We start from the raw sequence: 27635 nt of genomic DNA on the forward strand, positions 1-27635 counted from the left end.
GTCTTGGAGGCAGTGTTTGGCTTGTCACAGAGAAAGGAATGGATTTGTTCTGTGTCCAGAGGACAAGACTAGAACCCACAGGTCTGTTCTCATGACCAAAAGCTGGGTAAAAGGAATGTCCAGCCAGGATCCTACACCCATGTACATTTCCAAGAACTGGCCATGTGTTGGCAAAACTCCAACACATGGAGGATGGGAAAGTTGTGTGCTAGCTGCAATCTGGGTAGGATAGTGCAGGGTGTGCTTTTCCTTCACCTTCGATACAGCGCCGGGTAAACAGTCTTGGTTGGCTGCCACCATCCTACCCAAATCACACCTAGCACATGATCACCTCCCTGTCCTCCTACCTTGATTCTTGCCAACACATTACTGTTCTTGGGAGCACACAAGGGTCCACGATGCTCCCTGGGCCCAACCTTTGGCCATGGGAATGGGATTGTAATTGAAATTACAAGAAAGCAAACTTTCCTAGATGTAAGAGCTGTGGAACAGTCTGCCTCATGCTGTGGTGGGTTCTCCTTCCCTAGAAGTTTCCAAACAGGTTCGGGAAGGCCATCTGTCAGGCATCCTGTAGCAGTTTTCTGCACTGAGCTGGGAGTTGGATTAGAAGATCCCCAGCTCCCTCCAGCTCTAAAACCCTATGATTCTGTGACTCTTAAACTGAAAGGTCCCCCCCCACCCCAGAATTATGAAACAATAGACCTACTATTGTTAAGCAATTTGTTGACAGTTAAGCGATTTGTTGACAGTATTCTGTGTGTCAATAGGTTAGTAGGATGTTTCTCACTCTGGTGTTTTTTAACCTGCCTTGCTAGGTTTATTTAGTGCAGTTACAATAACAGCCAAAGGGGCTATTTTAAATGTACATAACTTTACATAAATTATTTACCTGACTTTTGGCCAGTATCTTAGAACAACCTAAAAAACCAAAAAGAGCATAAATGATAACTTCTAAACCCATGGAGGAAAGAATGATCCAGGATTTCTGTAGTTTACCATCTTCAGTTGTTTGTACATGATCTGGCTAAAAAGAACAGACCAGTTAGACATCCAAGGTTCTGATCCAGAGAAGCATGTGAGATGATGTAACTAGTACTGCACATTGAGAGTCCATGCCTGGCAGGGCAAAAAGCAAATGTGGGCATGCATTTTGCATCCACTTTGAGTGAAGGATGAGATTGTAGAGCTGTCCTCATGGTCATTATTAGGAGAGGAAACTTCTACTAGTTCCTAGTTCGGGAGCTGCCTGACCTCCCAATTTTTTATCGTGTGTTAGTTAATAGTAAGGTTGGAGGCGGGGAGTTTGCTCATCAGTCAAGCCCCAGCTGGGTAGGAGGGTTTTTCCTTCTACTTCATTCCAAAGCTGGGGATGGAATATGGGTAGGACATGCTCATCCTACCCAGATGGGGCTTGACTGATGAGCAAGCTCCCTGCATCCAAACCTACTTTTATCTAACACATGATCAAATATTGGGAATGTGGGCAGCTCTCCAAACTAGAGTAGGTATAACCCCCTACCCTAATCATGATCATGAGAACAGCCCTCCTGTAGCCCAGTTCAGGCATTATGATGTATGAGTGTAAAGATGTCTGAACACATGATCATTTGTTTGTGTGAATGACTGTACCTGTGTTCATTTAAAAAGTGAACCTGGATATAGGCCCTTCAAATGCATAGTAGAGATAGGAAGTGAACTTCTGTACCTGCATCAACACAACATGTGAATGGCTGTACTAGTGTACAGAGCTGTGTCTGTGTACACTACATACACTGTACAATCATTGTTTGAGTGTTGAACATAATGTGTGAATGGGCCTTGTATCTTTACCCATCCTCTGAGGGATCACTCAAGGTGTATTGCATGGGTTGTGTTGGCATGCACAGCAAGAAATACAGGTTGCTAAGCCCCTCCTTCACACAGAGGGGTAACTCCATGTTGAAGGTCTCCTGATTGTCTACTCCAGTGGTTCCCAACCTGGGTTCCTCCAGATGTTGCTGAACTACAGCTACAACTCCCACCATCTCCAGCCACAATAAATGGTAGCTGGGAATGATGGGAGTTGAAGTTCAGCAACATCTGGAGGAACCCAGGTGGGGAACCACTGGTCTGTTCCATAGATAACACCGGGCTCTTAGGGCCAGATCTTAACCTTTATTAGGATTCTGACCATGCAAGTCTGGGGCCCAGCAAGCCAGGGTGCCTTTCTTCATGGCCTCACTGTTTCTGCCTTTTCTTCTTCATGGAATCACAGCATTTGAGCTGGAAGGGATCTTGGAGGTAGCCTAGTTCAATTCCCTGTTCAATGTAGGAAATTGCTACAGCGTCCCTAATTGATGGCTGGGACACCTTTGTTTGAAAACCTCCAGCAAAGAAGAGTTCATAATTACACAAGGAAGATTGTTCCACTGTCAAACAGCTCTTATAGTTAGGAAATACAGACTGCTGCTTCGGACTGCTTCGGACCTTGTGTCCTACAACCGGTTCTCTTGACCCTTGCCCAACTTGGCTTATCTCATCTGATAATTATATTACCAGAGAGGGTCTGGTAAATATTAATGCTTCTCTGAAGGAGGGCAGGATGCCTCCTTGTCTTAAGGAGGCTATTATTAGACCACTTTTGAAGAAACCTGCACTGGATCCCTTGGAATTAGCTAATTACAGACCTGTTTCTAACCTTCCATGGTTGGGCAAGGTGACTGAGCTGGTGGTGGCCTCTCATTTCCAGACAGTTTTGGACGATGTAGATTATCTAGACCCATTTCAAACTGGCTTTTGTGTGGGCTATGGAATGGAGATTGCTTTGGTCGGCCTGAGGGATGATCTCAGATTGGCTGTTGATAGAGGGAGTGTGACTCTGCTGATCCTCTTGGATCTCTCTGAGGCTTTCAATACCATCGACCATGGTATCCTTATGGACCACCTGAGAGAGGTGGGATTGGGTGGCACTGTTTTACAATGGTTCCGCTCCTACTTCTCTGGTAGATTCCAGATGGTGTCGCTTGGAAATTGATGCTCTGCAAAGTGAGAACTAAAGTATGGAGTTCCACAAGGCTCCATACTGTCTCCAATGCTCTTTAACATCTACATGAAACTGCTGTGAGAGATCATCAGGAGGTTTGGTGATGGGTGTTATCAATATACTGATGACACCCAGATTTACTTCCCCATGTCAACCTCATCAGGAAATGGCATATCTTCCCTAAATGCTTGCTTGGAGGCAGTAATGGGCTCTATGAGGGATAACAAACTGAAGTTGAATACAAGAATACAAGATGGAAGTACTGGATGTGGGGGTTTGGAACCCAAGAGATGGTTTAGAACTGCCTGTTCTGGATGGGGTTACACTCCACCTGAAAGATCAGGTACGTAGCTTGGGAGTGCTCCTGGACCCCAAGCTCTCCCTGGTTTCCCAGGTTGAGGCGGTGGCCAGGAGCATTTTTTATCAGTTTCAGCTGATACATCAGTCCATTAATAGAGATGAATGACCTTAAAACAATGGTATATATGCTGGTAACCTCCAGACTTGACTACTGTAATGCACTCTACGTGGGCCTGCCTTTGTATATAGTCTGGAAACTACAATTGGTACAGGAAGTGGCAGCCAGATTGGTTTCTGGGACAACACGAAGGGACCATATAACCCTGGTTTTGCAAGAACTGCATTGGTTGCCGATATGTTTCCAGGTGAAATACAAAGTGCTGGTTATTACCTATAAAGCCTTTAACAGCTTGAGACCAGGCTATTTAAGAGAGCGCCTCCTTTGTCATGAACTCTCCCATCTTTAACAATCCTGCTGACTCAGGACTGGGCTTTCTCTGTGGCTGTGGCTGCCTCAGGGCTTTGGAATATGCTCCTTGCTGAAATAAGAGCATCTCCTCCTCTGTTTTTTTCTTTTTCTTTTCAGGAAGACCCTCAAGAATTTCCTGTTCTTGCAAGCTTTTAATTACAATTTTAATAATTTTAATAATTTGTTGTATATTGTGTGTGTGTGTGTGTGTATCTATCTATCTATCTATCTATCTATCTATCTATCTATCTATCTATCTATATCTGTGATTTTTAATGTTGGGATTTATACACCGCCTAGAGATTTACATATCTGGTGGTATAAAAATATGATAGAGAGAGAGAGAGAGAGAGAGAGAGAGAGAGAGAGAGAGAGAATGTTTAATCCAGTGATTCTGGACCTGGGTTCCTCCAGATGTTGCTGAACTACAACTCCCAGCATCCCAAGCTACAATTTATTGTGGCTGCGGATGATGGGAGGTGTAGTTCAGCAACATCTGGAGGAACCCAGGTTGGGAACCATTGGTCTAACCTAAATCTGCTGCCTGTATTTGCCTCACATTGGTTCTAGACCTGCCCTGAGGAGCAACAGAGAACGTCTACTCCTCCTTCTGTATGACAACCCCTGCAGGCTGGGTTGAGTTGAACACTCTGACAGGTTGGACTGGCTGCACAAAATGAGCCAAATTATTTCTGACTTTTGGGGATATAACTTGGTTCATTTTTGAGTCATAAGATCAGCCCTGCTGAATCAGGCCCAGGGCTCATCTAGTCCACCATCCTGTTCCACACAGAGGCCCACCATATGCCTCTGGAAAGCTCACAGGTAAGAGCTGATTTTACCACACTATGGTCACTGTCCCATACAGGTTCCACAACACTGACATCTCACACCAGGTTCTGTGCACCACTCATAATTAAGTCCAAGGTCGCCTTCTCTCTGGTTGGTTCTATGACCAACTGTTCTAGGACACAGTCATTCAGTGTGTCTGGAAGTTTGGAAAAAGCCAATTGGAAAAAAGTGGAGACAAGTTTATTCATCTGTAGCAAAAATGATGATGACGACGACAACGATGACTATGAATATTTATATTCTGCATTTCAACAAAGGTTCCCAAAGCAGTTTACACAGAGAAATAAAAACTAAATAAATAAATAACCATGGCTTTTACTGGATGTGTGTGCTCTATTTGTTGCTTCTTTTTTTTTACAGTATTTACCTTAATCTAAGACTAGTCCCCCTCACATTTTTTTAAAAAATATTAGAAATTCAGAGTCCTATTCCTTTTGAGTAAATGCAGGTATAAACTGTATTTAACCTCTGCTTCTTAAGGGGGTAGTCTTCAACTGAGAGTTGTCTTCTCTTCGGGTAAATATGGGTAATTTGGCCATGGATTTGTTCATCTGACTGCTCTGTCTTTTACCAATGTTTTATGAATTATGGTCAGTTGTTCATGATGGTTTTCTTTATTGTAACTTGCATGCTGCTTTGGTTGCCATATTTTGTTAGAAAATGAATAATAAAACTGCCGAAATGAATGGATGAGTGAGTTAAATCAAGGATTCTCAAACCTGGATCCTGAGATGTTGGACTACAACTTCCATCATCCCCCACCACAAAGGCCTTTGATCATTGATGGGGAGTTGTAATCCAACAATATCTGGGGACTCAAGTTTGAGAACCCCAGAGTTAAATGAAAATAAGTTTTATAAATCACTCAGCAAAAAAGATTATTAAGATGTTTGTGTCAATCTGGCTCATTGGACACCCAAACACAAAAAATGCTGGGGCATATTGAAGAATAGTAATAGGCTAGAAAGAAACATTAAAACTTTATAAGACTCTTAACTGAACCAATGTTGTATTTTCATCTAGAGACGTATTTAACTCTGGCTTTCTTTACTTCAAACAAAAATATATTAGAACTACAGGGACTCCAGAGACAGTTGACAAAATTATTAAAGACATGAAAAGCCTATTGTGTAAGGGGAGAGTGAAACACTGGGACCATTTGCTTTACAAAGAAGATGAATGAAAGCAGACGTGATGAAGGAGCAAAATTAATGGTACAGAAAAGTAAACTAAGAACTAGTTTATCTTCTTTGGTAATCCGAGCACGGAGCAGCATCCAGTGAAATGGGAGAAACTGTGATCAAAGGAATTTCTTCCTTTACAAATTCCGTAATTATCCCTTGGGAATCTGTGTCACAAGATATCACTGAAATCATAAACAAAGTTTAAAAAAAAAAAAATAGTTACACCTTTCTGTGGATATTGAACTTATCTGCATGTAGATGAGTCAGGATTCAAAATATACAAGAGGTATAACATGTTATAGCCATCTAATGGCACAGCAGGGAAATGACTTGACTAGCAAGCCAGAGGTTGCTGGTTCAAATCCCCACTGGTATGCTTCCCAGATTATGGGAAGCACCTATATCGGGCAGCAGCAATATAGGAAGATGCTCATACTGCGCAGGAGATAGCGATGGTAAACTCCTCTTGTATTCTACCAAAGACAACCACAGGGCTCTGTGGTCGCCAGGAGTCAACCACCGACTCAACAGCACACTTTACCTTTATAACATGTAATAGTATGAAACTTGAGCAAGAGTCCAATGGATAGAAGGAGTATAAAATAAATTTCCCTTGTGAAGATGGGTTTGATTCAAGAATTAGGCAGATTTGAGCTCCATTGATTTCAATGGGAGAATGAAGCACTGTCAGGTATGGTGTCTTTGGTTAATCCATTCCTTGAAACCAGGCCAGCTTTTGGATGGGGCGTTAGATGCATGTATTCCAGTCCTGGAGTAGAGGCGGGGCTAATAAACAGCCAGCAGCAAGAGCATAGAAAAGCAGTCTGCACTTGCCTCTCTGTCTCTATAATACTAATAATACTAATCTCTAGCTCATTAATAATATGTCATTAAACTATTAACATGCTTGATTCTACTCCGCTGCCTTGTCCTTGCATATCACAACTCTTTCCCTTGGATTCCACTTCAGGATCACTGAGCTGAGCTGTTGCTTGTTCCTTGAGCTCTTGCATGGGCCCCAAGTAGGGTTGCCAACCCTCTGGGTGTGGACTCGGAGCAGCGGTCTCCAGGTGACTATGGAAAGCAATCCTAGCTTGTCATTGTGAAAAATATTGGGGTGGGAGAGGAATCCCCAGGTATAGCTTCTGCCAGATTTGGCAGTCCTAGGCCCAAGTACTTTACTGGTTCTGCCTTGGTCTACCACTGTGATTGGCTACTGCCCTTTCCTGGGCGCTTTCCAGATCACACTCTGTTCAGCTGTAAAATGCTTTAGCTTGGCAGGATCATTCTGAAAACGTAAATAGCTTGTGCAACCGTCCTACAACGGGAAGAGACAGCTATTTATTTGCGACACACATGCAAGTTGTAGGACTAAAACGGAAGGATAAAATCTGAAAGGAGGTTTCAGAAATGTGAACGGCACCTTGCTGACAGCGCAGGGACTGTGCTGTCAAAACACAGGCAGTATGGAAGCACACTTAGCGGACAGTAGGGATACTGTTGTAAGTCTGTAATCTGGAAAGTGCCCTGCTCCTATAAACGTCCTTTTCCTGTTTGTTAACTTCGCAGACTTTGGGCAGCAAAGCATTTAGTTTCCAGCCCATAGATGACTCCTTGTCTTCCTCTACCTTTGTTCTCCTGCAAGCCTAACTTTGGCTCATGGTCCATGCCATTCCTGCTACTTGCTTCTCTTCCTCTGTCTGCTTGGATTGCCTTTCTGGAATTCAGCTCAGCTTGTCTCGCCAATAAATTTTTGTCTTGCCCCTCCATCAGACTCCCATCTATATCTAGTTCCCTTTTTATTCCCATTGATTGACCATGATCTTGCAGAGGGGCATGGAACAGGAGTGACACTCATGGCCTTAACTCTGCCCCCCTGAAATCAATCTGGCATAAAAGTTTTAATTTGGATTAGAGTGTGTCCACTGTTTCTTGATGGCTAGCTGTATTTTCCTGCTCTAATGGATCTTGCCATTTTAAAGACAATTTCAGTGCTCTATTGGATTTATATTAAAGTCCAATATGCTCTCTAGGATTTTATATTTAAATCCAACTCTTGCTCCAAGGAGTTCAAGGCAGCATGTCCAGTTATCTTTCCTCTTTTATCCTCACAATAGCCCTATGTGACATCACCATCATCATCATTTTATTTTATTTTATTTTATTTTCTGATACAATAATCAGCAGTCAGTCAGCAGGAGAAGGGATCTGCGTTTGTAAAGAGCCTTCAGTGTCCTTGTGCTGAAGGCTTCTTGCACAGCTGAGCAGGTGTGGAGGGGGGAGGAGCAATTTTCATGTATTCTTCCTTGCTGCAAAAGACCTTTCAGCCTGTATAATATGTGCCTGAGGATTGCGCAGCCCTCAGGCACATATTTGTGCAAGCAGAAAGGTATTTTTGCAGTGAGGGGAGAGACATGAAAATTGCTCCCTGCTTGGATGTCCAAGAAGAACCAGTGTTGTGTAATGGTTAGAGCACTGGATTGGGACCAGGGATACCCGAGTTCAAATCCAGCCATGAAACTCACTGGGTGACTCTGGTCCAGTCACTTCTCTCTCAGACTAATCTACCTCCCAGGGTTGTTGTAGGAATAAACATAACCATGTATATGCTTCTGGGCTCCTTGGAGGAAGAGTGAAGCACAACCCTTCTTGTTACTGCTGTGTATCATGTCTGCTGTTATACTTTTAAACAAAAACATTCTCAAAGTGATTTCATAGAAAAATGAATCAGATAGTTCCGTCACAAAGGAGCTCACAATTTTAGAAAAAACACAGGGCTCACACTTTGAGAAAAAACTCCAGCAACAGCCACTGAAAAACACAGTGCTGGGGAGGAAAGGGGACTGTTGCTCTCCTCCTGCTAAATATAAGGGAGCCAGCACTTTAAAGTGCACCACGTTGCCCAGTTAGCAGGATAAATTGATTGACATCCCTGCTGAAAATGTGAAAATTTTTGTCAGCAGTTTCATGATTCTTTTCAAACATCTCCTTCTGAGTTGCCCAGCGGGAGGCCTGGTGCCAAATATGACTTGCCCATGTTAAAAAGTGGAGAGTGCCAGAGCTCCAGATGGAGTGTAATGATGTTAATGAAGAAAAGTGAAAGCAACACATCTTTCACCTGAAGAGTTAAAAGTGCATATTTAATTATTTCTCCAACCTGCCTCTTGGCTTCATTCTGTTTGCCCCAGGCAAGCACTTACGTGAGGTTTTCTTCTTTCATGAAGATTATTTTTGAGACAACTTTGTGCTGGGGAAAGATGTTGGATTGACAAGTTTGTCACAAAATAGAAAGCTTTAGTCTACAGAAGTAGAAAAATCTTTAACAGTTTTTATTAGGTCACATAGTTCATGGCTCAGACAATGCAGGATTTTCCACTCCTATATCCTGAACAATTTTTATCACACATTTAAATGCAGGTTCTTATGTACAGATTCCTAGAATTCTTTTTCTCTTTGTTATGTTACTCATTCTATTTCTTCTCATTATAAGCAGGAAAAGTGTGTAGGCATGATTGTGTGGGTATGCTTGACTCTCTCTCTCTCTCTCTCTCTCTCTCTCTCTCTCTCTCTCACACACACACACACACACACACATACAAGTGTCTGTGCATGCATGCACAGGCACACTCACACACTGCTTGATAGGCTGTAAATGTTAGCCAACAGCAAATGGCTGATCTGTTCCAGTGTCTTGTGGGCTTGGGAAGTGAAGGGTTAAGGTGCTGGACTTTGAAAACCTTAGGATTTGAATCATATGAGTAATTTTTGTTAAATTAAACCACTATACAAATAGTGCCAATAAATATGGGCCGGGTTCACACAATCATTCCACTCTCAGTTGAATTGGGATTACTGACATTAGTGTGATTGTGTGAGCCCACACCAAGGTGGTTTATGGCCTGAGATGAAATGAGACTTCTGCCTTAGTTCCCTAACTTAGAAGAGGCTGTTCCAGTTTTTTGCTCAGGCAGTTTTCTTAACCTACCCTTCAAATTGCTTATCAAACTATACTTAGGCCAGGACTCTCCCCTCTCATGCACCTTTCTGTCAAACGGAATCTAGTAGCCATTTATTCTAGCTTCTGTTACAAAGCATGCTGGGATCCATGTCTTTTATACACATGTACACCTAATTTGCACATCTAAGGCAGAGACGCAAAATCAGTTCTGGGGGAATTATTTCTTGAAAGTGGAGGATTTATTTGGATGCTAGGGGACCCCTTCCCCTCTTCAGCCAACTCTGGCCTGGGAAGCAGACAATTTTCTAACCATAAATAGAGTGGACCCAGCTTAACACCAAATGAACAAGCATACTCCTTCTTATTCAAGAAATGGAGGGTTTGGGGTTCAAGTCTCTATCTGTTCTGAGACAGTGTATTTCCACCAGTGACTGCAAGAAAGAAAAATTCTAATGCCAAACACAAGGATTTATAAGCATTTAAAGTTTCTTTGTACAAATGAATTTGTTAAGAACACACAGGAACATAGGAAGCAGCCATATACTGAGTCAGACCATTGGTCTATCTAGCTCAGTATTGACTTCACAGACTGATAGCGGCTTCTCCAAGGCTGCAAGCAGGAATCTCTCTCATCCCTATCTTGGAGAAGCCAGGGAGGGAACTTGAAACATTCTGCTCTTCCCAGAGCGGCTCCATCCCCTGAAGGGAATATCTTATAGTGCTCACACTTTTAGTCTCCCATTCATATGCAACCAGGATGGTCCCTGCTTAGCTAAGGGGACAAGTCATGCTTGCTACCGCAAGACCAGCTTTCCTCTCTAGACCAGCTCTCCTCTCTTACATAAAGATAAACTTAAAATACCTATTTACAAAATGGTACAAATCATCAAACATACACACAAGTATATCATAAGGCTATTCTATGATAACTTCTCTTCCACGAAGTAGCATATGGCTTGATAAAGAAAACCAAAGCAAACACAAACTCCCAGTCTCTTTCTTTTGAGAAACTTGTCCCAATTGCACTTTTGCACAGTTCATACCACTCCTACGAGAGGCTTCGTGGGTGGGCAGCTGAAACAAAGAAAACAGATGTGCGATGATGAGCTGATGGGGCTTGCCCAGAGTCTCAGACTGGTGCACAACTTGACTGAAGAGAACCTGCAATAAAGAAGCAAGTTCATAAACAGAGGTAAAGTGTGCCGTCGAGTCCTAGGTAATTTTGGAGCCTAGACCTAAAGGACTTTGGAGGCCCCCTCCCCACTGGAAGCCTCCCCTGCAAGTTAAGCATCACCCCCCTACACACACTGTGTGACACACACACAGTATTTTTAACGTGGGTTTTTGAGGGCTCAAGCAGCAACTGAACTTACAAGAATGTAAGGATATAAAACAGCGATATTTATGCAAATATACATTAGCAGAAACATCTCAACACACAACTTAACACTTTCTCCACTCCCCCCTCCCAGCGCAGGTCACAATTGCACTCAGCCACCTGGCATAGTGTGGGCCCGCAGCCACCACACCACCCAGGACAGACTAAGGAGGATTTTGGGGGCCACAGGGGGTGTGGAGACCTTGGACTTCAGCCCCAAAGTCCAGAGATAAGAGCGCCTCTGTTCATAAAACGGGGGGTTTCCAAATCTTTTCTCCCTCTCAGTTCAGGAAATTTCTACTTCTGCTGGGCTTGAAACCTCCAGAAGATTCCAAGGACCTTCTGAGCATGCTCCACGGCCAATTAAGAAATCACGGGGCGGGGGGGAGATCACTATGCCCTTTAGCTGCCAAATTCAGGGAGCCTCTATAGTTAATCCACACCATAAACTAACAATAATACTGGTAATAATGGTAGGGGTTATACAAGCATTCACAACTTTGGATCAGGTCAAGCTAGTGAAACGTCACTGTAAACTATGCCAACAGACAAACAGTGAGGCTATTCCCACGATCACTGGAAAGCGGGCCAAGGGAGCTTAGCCTGCTTTCCAGGGATCATGGGAACCACCGGGCCTGCAGGTGAGCCTAATTCCCCCTCCCCTTAAATGAGGTTAATGGAACAAGTGCACCATTAGCCTCATTTGGTTGCTCGTGTGACGTGTGTTGCCACAGTGCGCGGCATGAGTAGACCTCTGACCTCAGGGGTCTCTCCAGAATGCCCTGCGCACTCTCACGTCACATCCTGGAACTTCTGGGGGCCACGTGGCCCCCAATCCCTGCAGCCCCTGCTGGCTCCGTGATCGTCTGTGGGCTAAGCCCGCTCTCCCTGCAGACCCGGAAGAAGCTCTTCTCACTGATCGTGAGGAGAGCTTCAGTGTCTGTAGACCAGGACTTTTCCAGAGAAAGGAATACGTCTCATTAAAAAGCAACACCACAATAATTAAGTATTGAATATTTGCTGCTGGAGTGATGTGAGAGAGTAGATCTGAAGACTCTTTCAGGGAAGGAAGGGGGGAAAGTGGGGGATAAGCAAAGCTGGGCTGTTTGCAAGGAAAGTGGAAGTGGAGTCTGACAGAGAAAGAGGAAGAGGCAAGAGAAAGAAATAGCAGCTTATTCTTGTCCTGTTCTGCTGAGAGATGAAGGACCTCGAGAAAGAAGGGGTGAGTCTCAGCATGGAGATATGGCTTCCATACCACAGTAAATCCTTTGCTGCACTGGACTGAAGAGGCTTCCTAGGCTTCTGCATGGGCATCTAGTCCAAGGGATCCAACAGCATCCGGGAGCATCATGTTGTGGGGAGGCAGGTAAACCTCTGTCTTCTCCCCTGTAGCTAAGGTAGTGCAAATAACCCTAGAGTGGTAACTGCAACACCATCTGTGAACTGTGTCCGGACTGAGTCATTGTGCAAGTTCTGACAAGTCTGTGATGAAACCACAAACACAGTCTACTTTTCCACACAGGGTCCTACCTTTCTGATTTCTGGAATGTGTGTGTGTGTAGAGCATGCAGGGGTGTTGTTAGGCATGAACCTGGGGATGCAGATCTGTGTTCCCACTCTCCTAGAGGGCCCCATGATGTTCCCCAAAGGAAAATAAGTTTCCTTCTATATTTATGAATGGCTTGGCCTAGAGTTCTGAAATTTGGCTCAGATATAGGATAGTTTATCAGAACTCTGTGTATTGATTTTGAAATGGATTGATCAATCTGTTTATATTTAATAATATTTTGATTTTTTAAAAAGACCTTCAAAAAGTCATATAATTGGCTTCTTTCCTGGCAGGAAATTTCAAAAACACCTGGAACTGAACCCCTGCACCCCCAACAATCATCCCACCTCCATGTGGAAGAATCTGCCCATTACCTTCATAAAAAAGGGTAACCTCCCCCCTTTTCACACCCCTTTTATATTTCCAAAATGGTTTGGTGTGGGATTCTGAAACAGGGCACAGATATAGGGCAGATCAGCAGGACAATATGTATTGATCTTGAAGCAGATTGGTCAAACTTGATTTTTAATGATTTTTTGAATATTTTTTTAAAAAAATTCATGGTCCTATAATTGGCTTGTTTCATGGCAGAAAATTACAAAAGCTTCTGGAACTGAAGCCTCCCCCACACCCACCTTGGACCATAATTCGACCCCCATGTGAAGGATTCTGCTCTTTTCAGAATCTTTTTGCCCAACCCTTTACATTTCCAGAATGGCTGGGCTTAGTGTTCTGAAACTGGGCACACATGTAGCCCAAGATGGCAAGACTCTGTGTATTTTTATTTCAAGGAAATTCGACAATCCTGTTATTTTTAATGAATGTTTCCCTACTGCAGTAAAGCTTCCAGAAAGAGTTATCTCTATCCATAGAGTACTTCACACCTAATGAAAGTGGAACTAAACTAACTTTTACATCTGAATAAACAAATAACTTCTTTTTTTTAACAATTTTTTAAAAAATGTACTATGCTCAAGTTGCTTTGTGATTAAAAAGGTCTGCATGAGAACTTTGAGGCAAGAGGCATGTGTAGTGGTTTTCATTTATCTTCCTTACAAATGCACCATATGTCCATGTTGGTTTTATGTGTGGAGCAAATGACACATACTGAAGCTCTTCTCAAAATTGGTGAGAAAAGCTAGTGGACTATTTGTGGGGAAGGAGGATTTAGCTTATCTTCTCTGCAGATGATCGGTATCAGTTCCCTGGGTGGGCGGATTGCCTGTCCAGATGAGCAGCAGCTCTCCTGCGGGCCACCCATGGCTCACCTGGCAGCTCCAGGGGTCAGGTGCAGAGAAGTGCCCCACCCCCTGGAGCCCCAATAATGCACCGCAGAAGTGCACAGTGCATTACTGGGGACCCCCCCCCCCAAGTGTGCCTGCTGTGGTTGGAAGCAGCCATGGCAGACACACGATCCATAAAATGAGGCCAAGGGAGCGCTCACTCCCTTAACCTCATTTAAGCAGGAGGCTACTTAGTTAGGTTTGCCGCCATGTAACCACCAGGATCGGACGTGATCTTGGTGGTTCACATGAGGTGCAATACCAGGCTGGGCTCCTTAGCCTGGTTTTGCATGCACTTGTGAATAGCCTCATTGTGTCCCACTTAGTTTGTGAGTGGTCAAGAAGCTGTGTGAACCTATTGGGTCTTGCGTAGTCCTTTTTGTGTGTGCACGCACGCAAGTACACTCTGGCCCAGATCTGAGGATTTGTGGTGAATGATCAAGGAGATGTAGATCAAGAAGACCCCTGCTAATTTGGCAAAGAGGCACCTTTTAACGTGGTGATTCTCTTTATTTAGCAGGGGTAGAGTAACTGGCCCTATCCACCCCAGCACAGTACCTCCAGTGACTGTTGCTGGTGTCTATCTTGTTTCTTTTTAGATTGTGAGTCCTTTGGGGACAAAGTTCCATTTTTGTTTGTTGTTTCTCTGTGTAAAATGCCCTGAGCCATTTTTGGAAGGGCGGTATAGAAATCGAATGAACGAACGAACGAATGAATGTATGGATCGTTTGGGAGTTGTATAGCCCACAGAATAAAACAATTAAACAGTTTAAAATTAATTTTAATTAAATGTCTGAGAAAACAGGTGTGTCTTAAGGGTCTTTAAAACAGCAATCGGATATGGAAAGGCTCTTATTTTGACAGGGAGTGCATCCCAAAGCCCTGTGGCAGCCACAGAGAAAGCCCAACCCCGAGTCGCCATGTAACTGGATCTCCCCAGATGATCTTAAAAGGCGGCAGGGTTCATGACAAAGAAGGCGGTCTCTTAAATACCCTTGACACAAACATTTTTTTCATAGCTTTATAAGTAATGACCAGCTCTTTGTATTTTGCTCAGAAACATGGCAGCAGCCAGTGCAATTCTTTCAAAATCGGTGTTACCATATAATGTCCCTTTGTGTTGTCCCAGAGACCAACCTGGCTGCTGCATTCTGTAACAGTTGTCGTTTCTGAACTACAAACAAAGGCAGCCACATGTAGAGTACATTATAGTAATCAAGCCTGGAAGTTACCAGAATATGTACTACTGTTTGAAGGTCATTTTCTTACAGAAATGGGTGTATCAGCCGAAGCTGATAAAAAGTGCTCCTGGCCACTGCCTCAACCTGAGAAAGCAGAGAGAGTTTTTGATCCAAGAGCACTCCCAAGCTACATACTGATGTTTTAGGGGGAGTGTAACACCATCGAGAACAGGCACTTTAAACATTAAACAATCTCTCGGGTCCTGAACCACCACTCCCAACAGTAAAGGTAAAGGTAAAGTGTGCTATTGAGTCGGTGTCGATTCCTGGTTATCTCTCATCCAGCCCATTACTGTCTCCAGGCAGGCATTTAGGGAAGTTATGTCATTTCCTGATGAAGTTGGTGGAGAGAAAAGTTGTGGTTGGAAGAAAGGCGGCATCCTTCCCAGGGATAGAGCTGGCACTGCAAGGATTATAGAGCTGGCTCCTGGCTGGCATCCAAGTAGGACTGCATCACCGAGGTACTTTATAAATTATGTTAGGCTGTCTAAGCATAGACAATTACTGGGTGATTGATTTTAAAGCTTTGCCTTGTTAGGTGAATGCCTATGTTTCCTTGATTATTTTGTGCTCAGTATTTGTACTCTTGCTTTGGACTATTGTTAGAAAGGTTTGCACAGCATTGAATGGTAAAGAAGATTACACTTTGTTTGCACCTTGTTAATTGGAGGAGATGATCACATTAATGGAGGTGCTGGGTTGCATTCAGGCTTAGCCAAGCTGTTTTATTTTAGTGGAATGGGAGGCTTGCTACTTACATCTGTTTGGGCTAATTTGTTGTTTTTTTTTAAATCCCTGATCTACAGTAGTAGTACAGGGATGGGAAGAAAAGTCAGGGCAACTGGAAGGAGAGTAAATTTATGATAAACATGAATGGTGCTGGACATAAAATACAATTTTCCCTAAATATAATGGATTTCCACCCCATATAAATGCTCCCAAGCACAAAGTCCAAACATATCTCTCTCTCCAAGCTAGCGAACCAAGGTTGGGAATGCTGCCTTAGCACCATATTGATCCATTCTTTTCTGCCCATATAGAAAATGTCTCTTGTTATGCATCAACATGAGCAAGTCATCCCCCCTTCCCTCAAAAGAGAGTTTAAAAAAAAATCAATTTATAAATGTGAAGGGTCTCTGACTTATTTGATCCAGTGCAGTTTATGTACAGTATTGGAGTTGCACAAATTCTAAAGTAGTATCAACTCCTCTGCTGATCTTCCTCCTACCCCCCCATCAAAACTTTATGAAGTGAAAAGGCTATAGTTTAGGGCAGTGGTTCTCAAACTGGGGTCCCCAGCTGTTGTTGAACTGCAACTCCCATCATCCCTTTGGCCACTGTGGCTGGGGATGATGGGAGTTGTAGTCCAACAGCAGCTGGGGACCCCCGTTTGAGAACCACCGACTTGGGGAATTCACTGCCTTTAACTGATCCTAGAAAAATGAAGAGAAAAGTGCCCAGGGCGGCCCCCTCCAACTGTTGGTTTTACTGTTACAAGAATTCTTGCAACATACAAGACTTTTGAGAAACATGGGATTTACAACATGCACATTTCTTTCTTCGGGAATATCTATCAATACCAAAACTGCTTATGGATTCTTGCCACACAGAGACCTTCTCTTCAGGTTGTATGTGTGCATTGTCAATCTTACGCTCCTTCTTCATAATCCAATGAGCCAAGAAAGCTTCTCAACAATAATGTAAAAAGTGGCTCTGACAGAGTCATCAGGAGAAACAATAATTGTGACAATGAGTTGGATAATCACATAGAAGGACCTGAGATTTCAGGACACAAACACAAGCTGTGGCAGGTGGACAGAACAGACCCAGCCACATGGCCTCCTTCTGTCCAATACTGTTATTTTCTGCTTAACAGAACAAGCCTTGGCCAGCTATGCAGAGACTCATAAACCAGCTTGAGCTGCAAACATACACACGGCTTCTTTCTTTCTGCATACTAGACAGCAGGTCTTGGGATTTGGGAAATCCACCTGAGTCCTTGCCGTGTTGACACCTATTGTATTTGGCACATATCGTTCCCACACGGTCTCAAAGTGAACAGTCCATTTCCAATGAAGTATCACAAGTGCTTCATTCCATCTGACTGTCTTTCATGTGTAAATATTTCATATTCCTATTGAATATTTTTGGATGATTATGAATTCTTGATGTGATGAGGGCCTTGCTATGTATGAGATGCAGGCGCAGCAAGGACTTGGCAAGGAGGAAGGGCATCCAAGAATAAGAAATAAGATGGTATTACAAACTACTGATAAAAAGGAACTTGAGTGAGAACACGGCTGCATCTCCATTCCTCCTCCTGGTTGATTTAACAACCTTGCTCAGACTCTGATGGGATCTGATAGGCACACATATAAATCAGCATTGGACAAAAATATACTCGGATATCTTCCTCGCTTTAAGTGACTATGGTGAGAAGTACAAAAAGGACTACAGAGGTGTCTAAGGTATTCTTTTTCATAGGACAACACCGTCTCCATTGTTAAGGCAAATGAGTTTTCAGTTCAACACAACTCTTTCCTGTTCATTATTGGCATGCAAAGCAATCCTTACTACTTTGCACTGAGAGGAGGCTATAACTCATTATGCTTTGCAAGCAGAAGGTTCCAAGTTTTATCCATCCCTGGCATTCCCATGTAAAGGAATCTCAGATAGCAGCACTGGGAAAGACTTCTACCTAAGACTTTGGGGAGCTGCATCTGGTTGGAGTAGACAGTACTGAGCTAGATGACCAGTATAGCTCTACACTTTCCATAGTTTAGCTCTATAGTATAGGAAGGAGGAAGATGCAAAGGAAGCCTGCTATAATACAAAACTGCTATGGATTGGGGTTCACAAAGTTTCTGCATTGTGGGGCTCCTGCATTGTGTTCTCTCTCTCTCTCTCTCTCTCTCTCACACACACACACACACACACACACACACACACACAGCTGATCCTTATCCTTTCTCTTTATAAACCTGTATTCTGTCCTCCAGTCATTATGTGAGAAAAAGAAAGCCTAAAATTGTTGCTCTTCAAGATTCCTGACATTGCTTTGCAACAGTTCCCAAGCACATTGTTGTTCCTCCCCATTACTTTCCCATTTTATGGAAAACCCACGGAATTCCAAAAAGAGGTACCGAAGCGATGGCCTTCCATTGAGGGCAGGGACAGCACAACAGCCATGATTTGAGGAGTAACGGAGATGTGCTTGGGGACTGCTGCATAGAAGCAATGACTGGAATCCCTAGGAGCAACACGTCCATGCTTTCTTTTTCTCACACAATGGCTGGAAGACAGAATACAGGATTATAAAGAGAATGGATAAGGATCAACCAATTCAGTGTTTGTGTGTGTAAAACCAGTTCAGGGACCCCATAATGCAGAAGCTCTTTCTGAACCTCAGGACAGGGACAGTTTATTATAGCAGGCTTCCTCTGCATCTTTCTCCAGTATAGTAGAGCTATACTGGTCGTCTAGCTCAATGCCATCTACTCCAACCAGATGCATCTCCCCCAAGCCTTAGGTAGAGGTCTTTCCCAGACCATGTAAAAGTATTTTATAGTATTTGATAGATGACATTCAATAATAATTAGTATTAAGAAGCTGATAGCTTACAAAATTTAATATTTGAAGCTTACCACGATCAAACTTATCAAGTGATTTAGGGGTAAAAATTTCACATTCTGATGTGGATCTAAGTTTTGCTTAAATCTTTCATGTAAAACTTCTTGAGTGGCAACACTTAAAATGGTGCAAGTTTTATATAGGTGCTAATAGACATTTCAGCTGTGTAGAATACAGAAGCAATATATGCCATGAAGGATTTTTAACCAGAGAAGCGGCAAACAACAGGCACACTTTGGGGCTTGTTGTCATTTGTGGCTGTTTTGATTCTGATGTGTCACTATGGCAGGCAATAGAAAAGGCAATATTGAACATGTCCTTCTGAACTAGCAGTGGAAGCTTTTATTAAACTTAAATTATCTCAAACTTCCTTCAAAAACTTGAGAAACACCTACATAAAGGGTTACAGTAATAGAAAAGAATTATTGAAATGTAATTGATCAGTTAATTGACTTATTGGTTAAAGCACAGATTTTTAATCATCTAAAAATTCTTTAACTAGTTCGCAGTTTTGATTAATTTGGAATTGGATCCACATTGCTTTGTTCTTGAGAATTTAATGTCTCCTCACTTTCACCACTAATTCTGCTCATGCATTCCATGCCAAAGAATGTTTCCAGCTTCATATACAACATTGGACATAATTTGACAAGCTCTTTAGCAATCATCCTCCCTGGGGTATTTGACCGCCCACCGACCTCTCAAACTCCAAAGCAAGTCATGCACCATGTCTTGGTGAGAACGGATATGCTCTTATTCCTCCCAGCATTAAACTAAAATGCTCTTAAAAGACTCTCAGCATTATGCTAAAACAGAACAGGGATTTAATAACAGAAGGGGATTAGGGAATTTATTTGGGCTGGGTGCCATATGTTGCATTTTACTTGAAGTTCAGGAGTCATCTGCTTAAGATCTTGCACACCTCATTTTTACTCCATTTGTAAATTCTCTTCTGCATTAGGCAATGAGGAAAGGAATATCAAAAACTACAGAGAGAGATTTCTGTTCCTATATTTAACTCTGTGAGGATGAGAACATGCCTAATGAGATTTTGCTTGTGCAGTGTTTCTCCTTATATTGTTCTGTGTGGTTCCCATTCATTTCAGAGGGATTTCTTCAGGAAAAGCTTCCCAATGATTGTGCCGTTTGTGTCTCAGTATGATTGCACATCAGCTTTTGAGTCATATCACCATTTGTGTGGGAGGAGGCAATGGTAAACCCCTCCTGTATTCTACCAAAGAAAACCACAGGGCTCTGTGGGCCCCAGGAGTCAAAATCGACTTGACGGCACACTTTGTCAAAATCAACTTGACGGCACACTTTAACTTTACCGTTGTATTAAACTAGAAGTGCAAAAATTGTACAGAATAATGGAAATATACAGCAAGAAGGGACCATATGGGCCACCATGTTTAATGCTCTACAAGAAGCAGATGTCCTACCTGGAACTTAGGTAGGCTGTAGGGAAGTGCAAATTATTTCAAGGTAGAATTGATCCGACTCAAATCTGCTTCTCAAAACTCAAATTGAATCTCAAAAATCATTCTGTGCACATCTCTAGTAGGCTGCGCATTTTTGTTTTATATTATATTACTTTCTGTATACTACCTTGGGTACTTTTAGTGGGAAGTTGATTAATAAATAGGGTTGCAGTTACAGTATGAATGAATATTAATTTTAATTAAATAAAACTAACTTGGTCAATGAACTATGCACCCTCATTTCTAGTCATTAAGCTACTTGGAAATATGGCAGGAAATGTTCTGCTGGTCCTAGTCTAGGCCCATTACTTTTTGCTTGTTCATAGCACACATGAAGAACAATGGATCCCCATCCTAAGGTACCTTTCGTGCCTTTGAAGACCACTATCAAAAGACCTCTGGTCCTTATCTTCTGTAGGGTAAGAAAACCACACTTCTTCATGTTGGGTCACACATTGGAAAGATTCTCAATAAAGAAAGTATTGTTCCTTCGCTCTGAAAAAGGGAAGTTACTCATAGGGAGTGGATACCCAGCGTTCTGCTACCTGGATGATCCCCTTCCATATTTTGCATTGGTAGGTAGGAACAGAAGAAGCACCAATGCAATGAAAGCTCTTCAGTGACAAAGTACTGCAGGAGCTGCAAGTGCATTAAAAATACTTCTCAGCCATTTAGAACAGGGGTTCTTAACCTGGAGTCCATGGGGTAGGTCCAGGTGGTCCATAGGAAATCTTTGCTGCACTGAATTTAATTTGCTTCCTGATGACCAGAATAAAGTTATTGAAAATAACTACCCTTCTCTCATTTTTACTAATATACTAATACAATTCTAATACTTCATAAAATATATTTTATGAAAATCAGGGTGGATTTGATTTAAATCAAACTGATTTAAATCACAATTTAAATCACGATTTAAATCACTAGCAGGGTGGATAAAAATAAAAAAAATCCAATTTAAATCAAAAAAATCCAATTTAAATCAAAAAAATCAGATTTTTTGATTTAAATCGGATTTTTTTGATTTTTATCCACCCTGCTAGTGATTTAAATCGTGATTTAAATTGTGATTTAAATCAGTTTGATTTAAATCAAATCCACCCTGATGAAAATGTATTATATGAACGGAGTGGAGGTCCATAAATAATACTTGAGGATCTGAGAAGTCTGTAGATGCAAAAAGAACCCCTGATTTAGAAACATCTCTTTCCAGATGTGACATGAACACTTGGCCAAGGGCCCTCACAAATGGCACACATTTAGAAGCAGGAATTTCCTCTCAACAAGCTGGAATTATCCAAGGTTGTTTCCATACCAGGACCATTTACTGTTGCAGAAGGACTGCAATCTGCTGGGGGAGGGGGCGGAATTAAACAGTAGTTCTACACTCACTTGTGTAGAACTCTCCAGCAACACCCATTCCTATGGCCAACATCAATAGGAAGGAACATAAACTCTGGCAAAGGAATACAAGGAGACAATAAGAGATGGAAAAAGAGAGTTTGAGGAGCATATAGCTAGAAGTGTCAAGGGGAATAACAAAAACTTCTTTAAATATATCCGAAGTAGAAAGCCAACCAGTGAGCCACCCTTCGATGATGAGGGCATGAAAGGGATTATTAAGGAGGATAAGGAGATTGCAAAGAAGCTGAATGAGTTCTTTGTGTCTGTCTTCATGGTGGAGGATACTGACCATATACCCTCTCCAGAACTGAGCTTCTCAGACTTGGAGGCTGAAGAACTGGGATAATTTGAGGTGACGAGGGAAGATGTTCTAAACTGTCTTGAAAAACTAAAAATAACAAATCTCCAGGGCCAGATGGCATCCACTCAAGAGTGCTGAAGGAACTCAGATGTGAAATTGCTGATCTCCTAGCAAAAATATGTAACTTGTCCCTACAATCAGGCTGTGTCCAAGAAGACTGGAAAGTAGCCAATGTAACTCCAATTTGCAAAAATAGATCCAGGGGGGATCCGGATAATCAAAGGCCAGTCAGCTTAACTTTGATGCCGAGTAAATTGATGGAAAGCATACTTAAGGACAAAATTGTCATATGGGGGAGTGGGGGAGAGAGCTTTGCTAAAGGAGAACCAGCATGGCTTCTGCAAGGGCAGGTCTTGCCCCACTGACCTTTTGGGGTTCTTTGAGAGTGTCAACAGGCATGTGGATAAAGGTGATCCGGTTGACATAGTATACTTGGATTTCCAAAAGGCTTTTGACAAAGTTCCCAACCAAAGGCTATTGAGTAAACTTAGCAGTCATGTGATAAAGGGACAGGTTCATGTGTGGATCAGTAACTGGTCGAAGGACAGGAAATAGAGGGCAGGGATATATTGACAGTTTTCACAATGGGTGGGAGTAGGAAGTGGGGTCCCCCAGGGATCAGTACTGGGACCAATGTTCCTTAACTTGTTCATAAATTATCTAGAAGTTGGGGTAAGCAGCAAAGTGGTCAAATTTACAGATGACACTAAACTATTTAGGGTAGTGAAATCCCAAACAGATCGCGAGGAGCTCAGGGGTGTTGCTATAATTGAGCAGATGGGTTCAAAGAACCCGGGGCCCCCAGCTCCTGAGGGCCCCCCAGCTCTACCCCTCCCTATTCTCTTCATTATCTCCCTCACACCAAGGGGTCACCAGGGAGTGGAGTGAACACGGGCCCCCTCTCCCCTAGCTATGCCCCTGGAGGAGCTCCAAAAAGATCTCATCAAACTGGAGTGGGCAGCAAAATGGCAAATGAGGTTCAATGAAAGCAAGTGTAAAGTGATGCATATTGGGGTAAAAAAACAACCCCAACTCCACATATTCACTGATGGGATCTGAGTTGTTGGTGACTGACCAGGAGAAAGATCTTGGGGTTGTGGTGGATAGTTCACTGAAAGTGTTAACTGAGTGTGTGGCAGCTGTGAAAAAGGTAAATTCCATGCTAGGGATCATTTGGAAGGAGAATGAAAATAAAAATGCTAATATTATAATGCCCTTATACAAATCTATGGTGCAGCCACATTTGGAGTATTGCATACAGTTCTGGTCACCATATCTTAAGAAGGATATTGTAGAACTGGAAAGGGTGTGGAAGAGGACAACCAAGATGATCAGGGGTCTGGAGCACCTTTCTTATGAGGCTAGACTACAGCATCTGGGGGCTCTTTACTTTGAAAAAGAGGTGACTAAAGGGGAGACATGATCAAGGTTTATAAAAGTATGCATGATGCATGGAGTGGAAAGAGTGGACAGATAAATTTTTCTCATTCTCTCCTAACACTAGAACTGGAGGTCATCCCATGAAACTTTAGGTCGGGAAATTTAGAACTGACAAGAGGAAGTACTTTTTCACACAGCACATAACTGATCTATGGAATTCCTTGCCATGGGATGTGGTGATGGCCTCCAGCTTGGATGGCTTTAAAAGGGGCTCAGACAAATGGATGGAGGACAGCTACTAGTCTGGTGGCTGAGGGTCACTTCCAGCCTCAGAGGCACTATGCCTCTCAATACCAGTTGCAGGGGAGCAACAGCTGGAAAGAGGCATACTCTCACCTCTTGCCTTAGGGTTCTGAAACAGAATGCTGGACTAGATAGGCCCTGGGCCTGATCCAACAGGGTTGTTCATATGTTCTTATTCTGTAATGTTGCAGTTTTATTCAGAAGAGGACCCTTGCAATGTTAATTAGTGGTTTCATCCCTGCAGGTTCAACCCATTTAATTGCTTTGTGTTTAGCATGACAGCAATGTTAGGAGGAGAGCTGGTCTTGCAGTAATGAGCATGAATTGTCCCCTGTGCTAAGCAGGGCCTTCCCTGGTTTGTATGTGTATGGGTGACTACACGTGGGTGCTGTAAGATATTTTCCTTAGGGGATGGAACCATAGCTCAGTGGAAGAGCATCTTCAGGCTTGCATGCAGAAGATCCCAGGTTCACTCCATGGGTATATCCAGTTAGGGCTGGGAGAGTCTCCTTCCTGAAATCTTGAAGCTCTGCTGCCAGTGAATGTAGACAATATTGAGCTATATGACAATACTTGCTATGAGGCAGCCTCCTATGTTCCTATTGCTGATGAATAGTCTCTTAGTTACAGCTTAATTACTCAATTCCTGCATTAATTACTCAATTCCTACTTTAATTGCTGGTCTCCTCATTAATTTTTCCTCTTCTAATTGCTCATTACAAATAGTGCTACTTCATAATTCAAAAATAAAGAGAGAGAGAGTACACGAGTAACAGAAGCACCCCTTCAGGGAACAGAAACTGAGTAATTAAGGTGTAATTAAAAGGCTATTTATCAATAATACTGCTGCAACACTGAACAGGAAGCAGTAAAAGGGGCAGAAGCTGCAAGGAGAAAGGCATGAATTAAAGGCTTGGTAGCCTTGATTGCACTTTGCTGCACTGGACAGGCTGATACTGCAGTTGTGTAATTTTTATTTTTTTTTAATCACCACAAATCAGGTCTGAAAAAAGACAGGAAGACTGTGCAGAATATATTGGAATGCAGTAGACTGGCAACAACATTGTCTGGATTCTCCATAAAAATGAGACAACAAACCGTGGTAATTCCAGACTAAACTGCTGGTGTGGAAGCAACCCAGAGCAAGCAAATGTAAGAAATTAGCACTTGGCTGTTTCTTTCATTTTTACTGTAGTGCACCTGAGCTTTTAGCCAAAGATTCATAAATTCATATTGCATAAGAGAGAAGCATGATTATCTCTGATCTCTTGAGTTGCCAACAGACCACTGGACTATATCAAGCAATTTACTACTGCAGATGAGATTATTCTTTTCTATAGCTTGCCTCTTGAACTATAAAAGGTGGTTGGATTGTTTTAGACAGAGAAATGTATTAGCAGCTGAGGTCTCCAGCAAGGGAATAGGCTTATGGAGGATACCAGGAGAATCCAGTTTTCTTTCTCCCAGCAAATGTGAAAACAACTTCTCTCCGGACAGATCTTTCACAACACTGCCATCTCTCTTCTGATAAACTCTCACTGAATGATACATAAAAGGGAAAAACACTTTCTACAAACCAACACAAATAAGATTCTGGTGGGTTGTGGTTTTTTTAAAAATGAAACCAAGCCCCTGCTGTGAGCAGCATTTTTATAATGAATACAGTCACATAGTAAAAATGCTGAGAATATATGCTAAGAGTGGAAACTTGTGAGGCACAACAGCCCAGTTTTCAAACCTAATTTCAGCTAAAAAAATATCACTTCAGACACCAAAATCTTGTGGAGGAGGAACTGTTCTCTCAGCCTCAGGACTTGACTTCAGTCTAACAAAATTGGCATACAAGGATTATCGAGATAACGTGTGATATATACATGCCAAATATCATCATCATCTTGGACTACAAGGATCTTGAACGATAACATATGGCAATACTTTCCAGGTCCTTCTAACAAGCACACAACAGGGGATAACAACAGCAGATAAAGAGACAACTGAAGACCCATCTGTTTAGAGAGGCTTTTAATGTTGTATCTGCCATTCATATCTGTCTGGTAGGTTTTAACTTTTTAACCTTCTGACCTGCAACTTTTAAACTTGGTTTTAACTGGGTCTTGTTTTTAGTTAATTTCTATTAATTTTATATTATTTAATCTGTTTTACTAACTTTGTGAGCTGCCCTGAGCAGCAGTGCACTGGAGGGGTGGAACACAGCGCTGGCCGATCTAGCTCCCGAATGGGGCCGCGTGGCCTCATTTGGGGAGCAAAATCGGCCAGAGCTGCATCTGCATTGTGGCCAGGAGTGGCAGGGAGAGTCGTTCTGGCTGTGCTGTGAACACAGTGCTGGCCGATTTCACTTGCAAATGGGGTCGCACAGCCCCGTTTGGGAGCAAAATCACACCCCCACGTCTGACGTCAGACACAGGGTGTGGGTCTGGGGCTGTGAGGCCCGGCCCCTGATTGGCAGCAGCCCAGGTTCTTTGAACCTGTTCTGCCCAATGGCGACTCCTCCCCTGACGTGTATTCTGCATCCCGCTCATATCATTCAGGATATGAATCAATAATATTAAATGGCACCTAAAGTTGCAGTATGTACCATATAATTAAAACAAACAAACCAAAATACAAAAAACAAGTCCCTGCCAGAGACCTACAGTAACAAACAAGACATAAATGGGATAGGAAGTGTGAAACAGAGGGAATAATGAAAAAGAACCCATTTTAAATGTGTCATGGACATTGGTGGGAAAATGTATGTTGAGTGCTAATGTAAAAATAGATTGTAAATGAACACAATGAATATTTATATACCACTTTTCAACAAAGGTGCCCAACGCGATTTACATAGATATAAATAAACAAACAAAAGGGCTCACTGTCCTCAATGGGTTCACAATATAAAAAAAGAAAGAAAGAAACATAAGATAGATACCAGCAACAGCCACTGGAGGGATGCTGTGCTGTGGCTGGATAGGGCTGGTTGCTCTCCCCTTACTAAAGATAAGAGAATCACCACTTTAAAAGGGTGCCTCTTTGCTCAGTTAGAAGCTCTGCCCAGCCAAAGAACTTGACAAGCCAATTCTCTTCTAGTCATCATAAAAACATTTCGTTTTGCATCCGCTCATCAAACTATGAGAAAATCATATGTAAATCCCACCTAAATAATAAAATTATTTTAGAGCCTGTATATAATTTATTTTTATTATTTACATTTATATTCCACTCTTCCTCCAAGGAGCCCAGAGGAAGCTGGGCATAGTTCAGTTTCTCTTCACAACAACCCTGTGAAGTAGGTTAGGCTGAGAGAGAAGTGACTGGCCCACAGTCACCCAGATGTTTAATATAGATTTATATATATTAACATAATATATGTTGAACATATTGATGTTTAATAAGCAGTATATGTAGAATTCACCATATAATATATACTTCAAATTCACTAAGAGCTCTATGATGGTAGATCAGCTTGCCTCATGCAGTGGGGGGCTCTCTTTCTTTAGAGGTTTGCAAGCAGGCTGGATGGCCATCTCTTAAGGAAACTGTAACACTTTCCTGCACTGATCAAAAAACCACTGAGTTGAACTAGGAGACCTCTAAGGTCCCTTCCTGTTGCAGAGAAATCTTCTATAAGTAATTGTACAGGAAGCAACTTTACTTGAGAAACAAGAGTTTGTTGTTCATTACTAAGTAAAACATAGGCCAAGAAAACAATAGACTGGCTAACAGTCTCTTAAGCAGGGAAAGGGAAAACCTCTCAGTTTGAAATTCAAGTCAGCAAGTGAGGAGGAGACAAACAAACTGCGACTCCATCCCCAAGTCAGTACACAGACACATTCAAAG

The 27635-nt window shown here is 42.4% G+C and overlaps 1 long non-coding RNA gene across 1 annotated transcript; it reads left to right on the forward strand.

Annotated features, from left to right (window-relative positions):
- The first annotated feature begins 11941 nt into the window (after window positions 1–11941).
- LOC128349063 (uncharacterized) lies at window positions 11942–25968 on the forward strand. Its single transcript, XR_008318529.1, has 3 exons — window positions 11942–12385; window positions 15539–15697; window positions 24797–25968. It is a non-coding gene; the product is annotated as an uncharacterized LOC128349063 (long non-coding RNA).
- Window positions 25969–27635: the final 1667 nt, after the last annotated feature.

This window comes from Hemicordylus capensis, chromosome 1, assembly GCF_027244095.1.
Source record: "Hemicordylus capensis ecotype Gifberg chromosome 1, rHemCap1.1.pri, whole genome shotgun sequence".
NCBI classification, from domain to species: Eukaryota; Metazoa; Chordata; class Lepidosauria; order Squamata; family Cordylidae; genus Hemicordylus; species Hemicordylus capensis.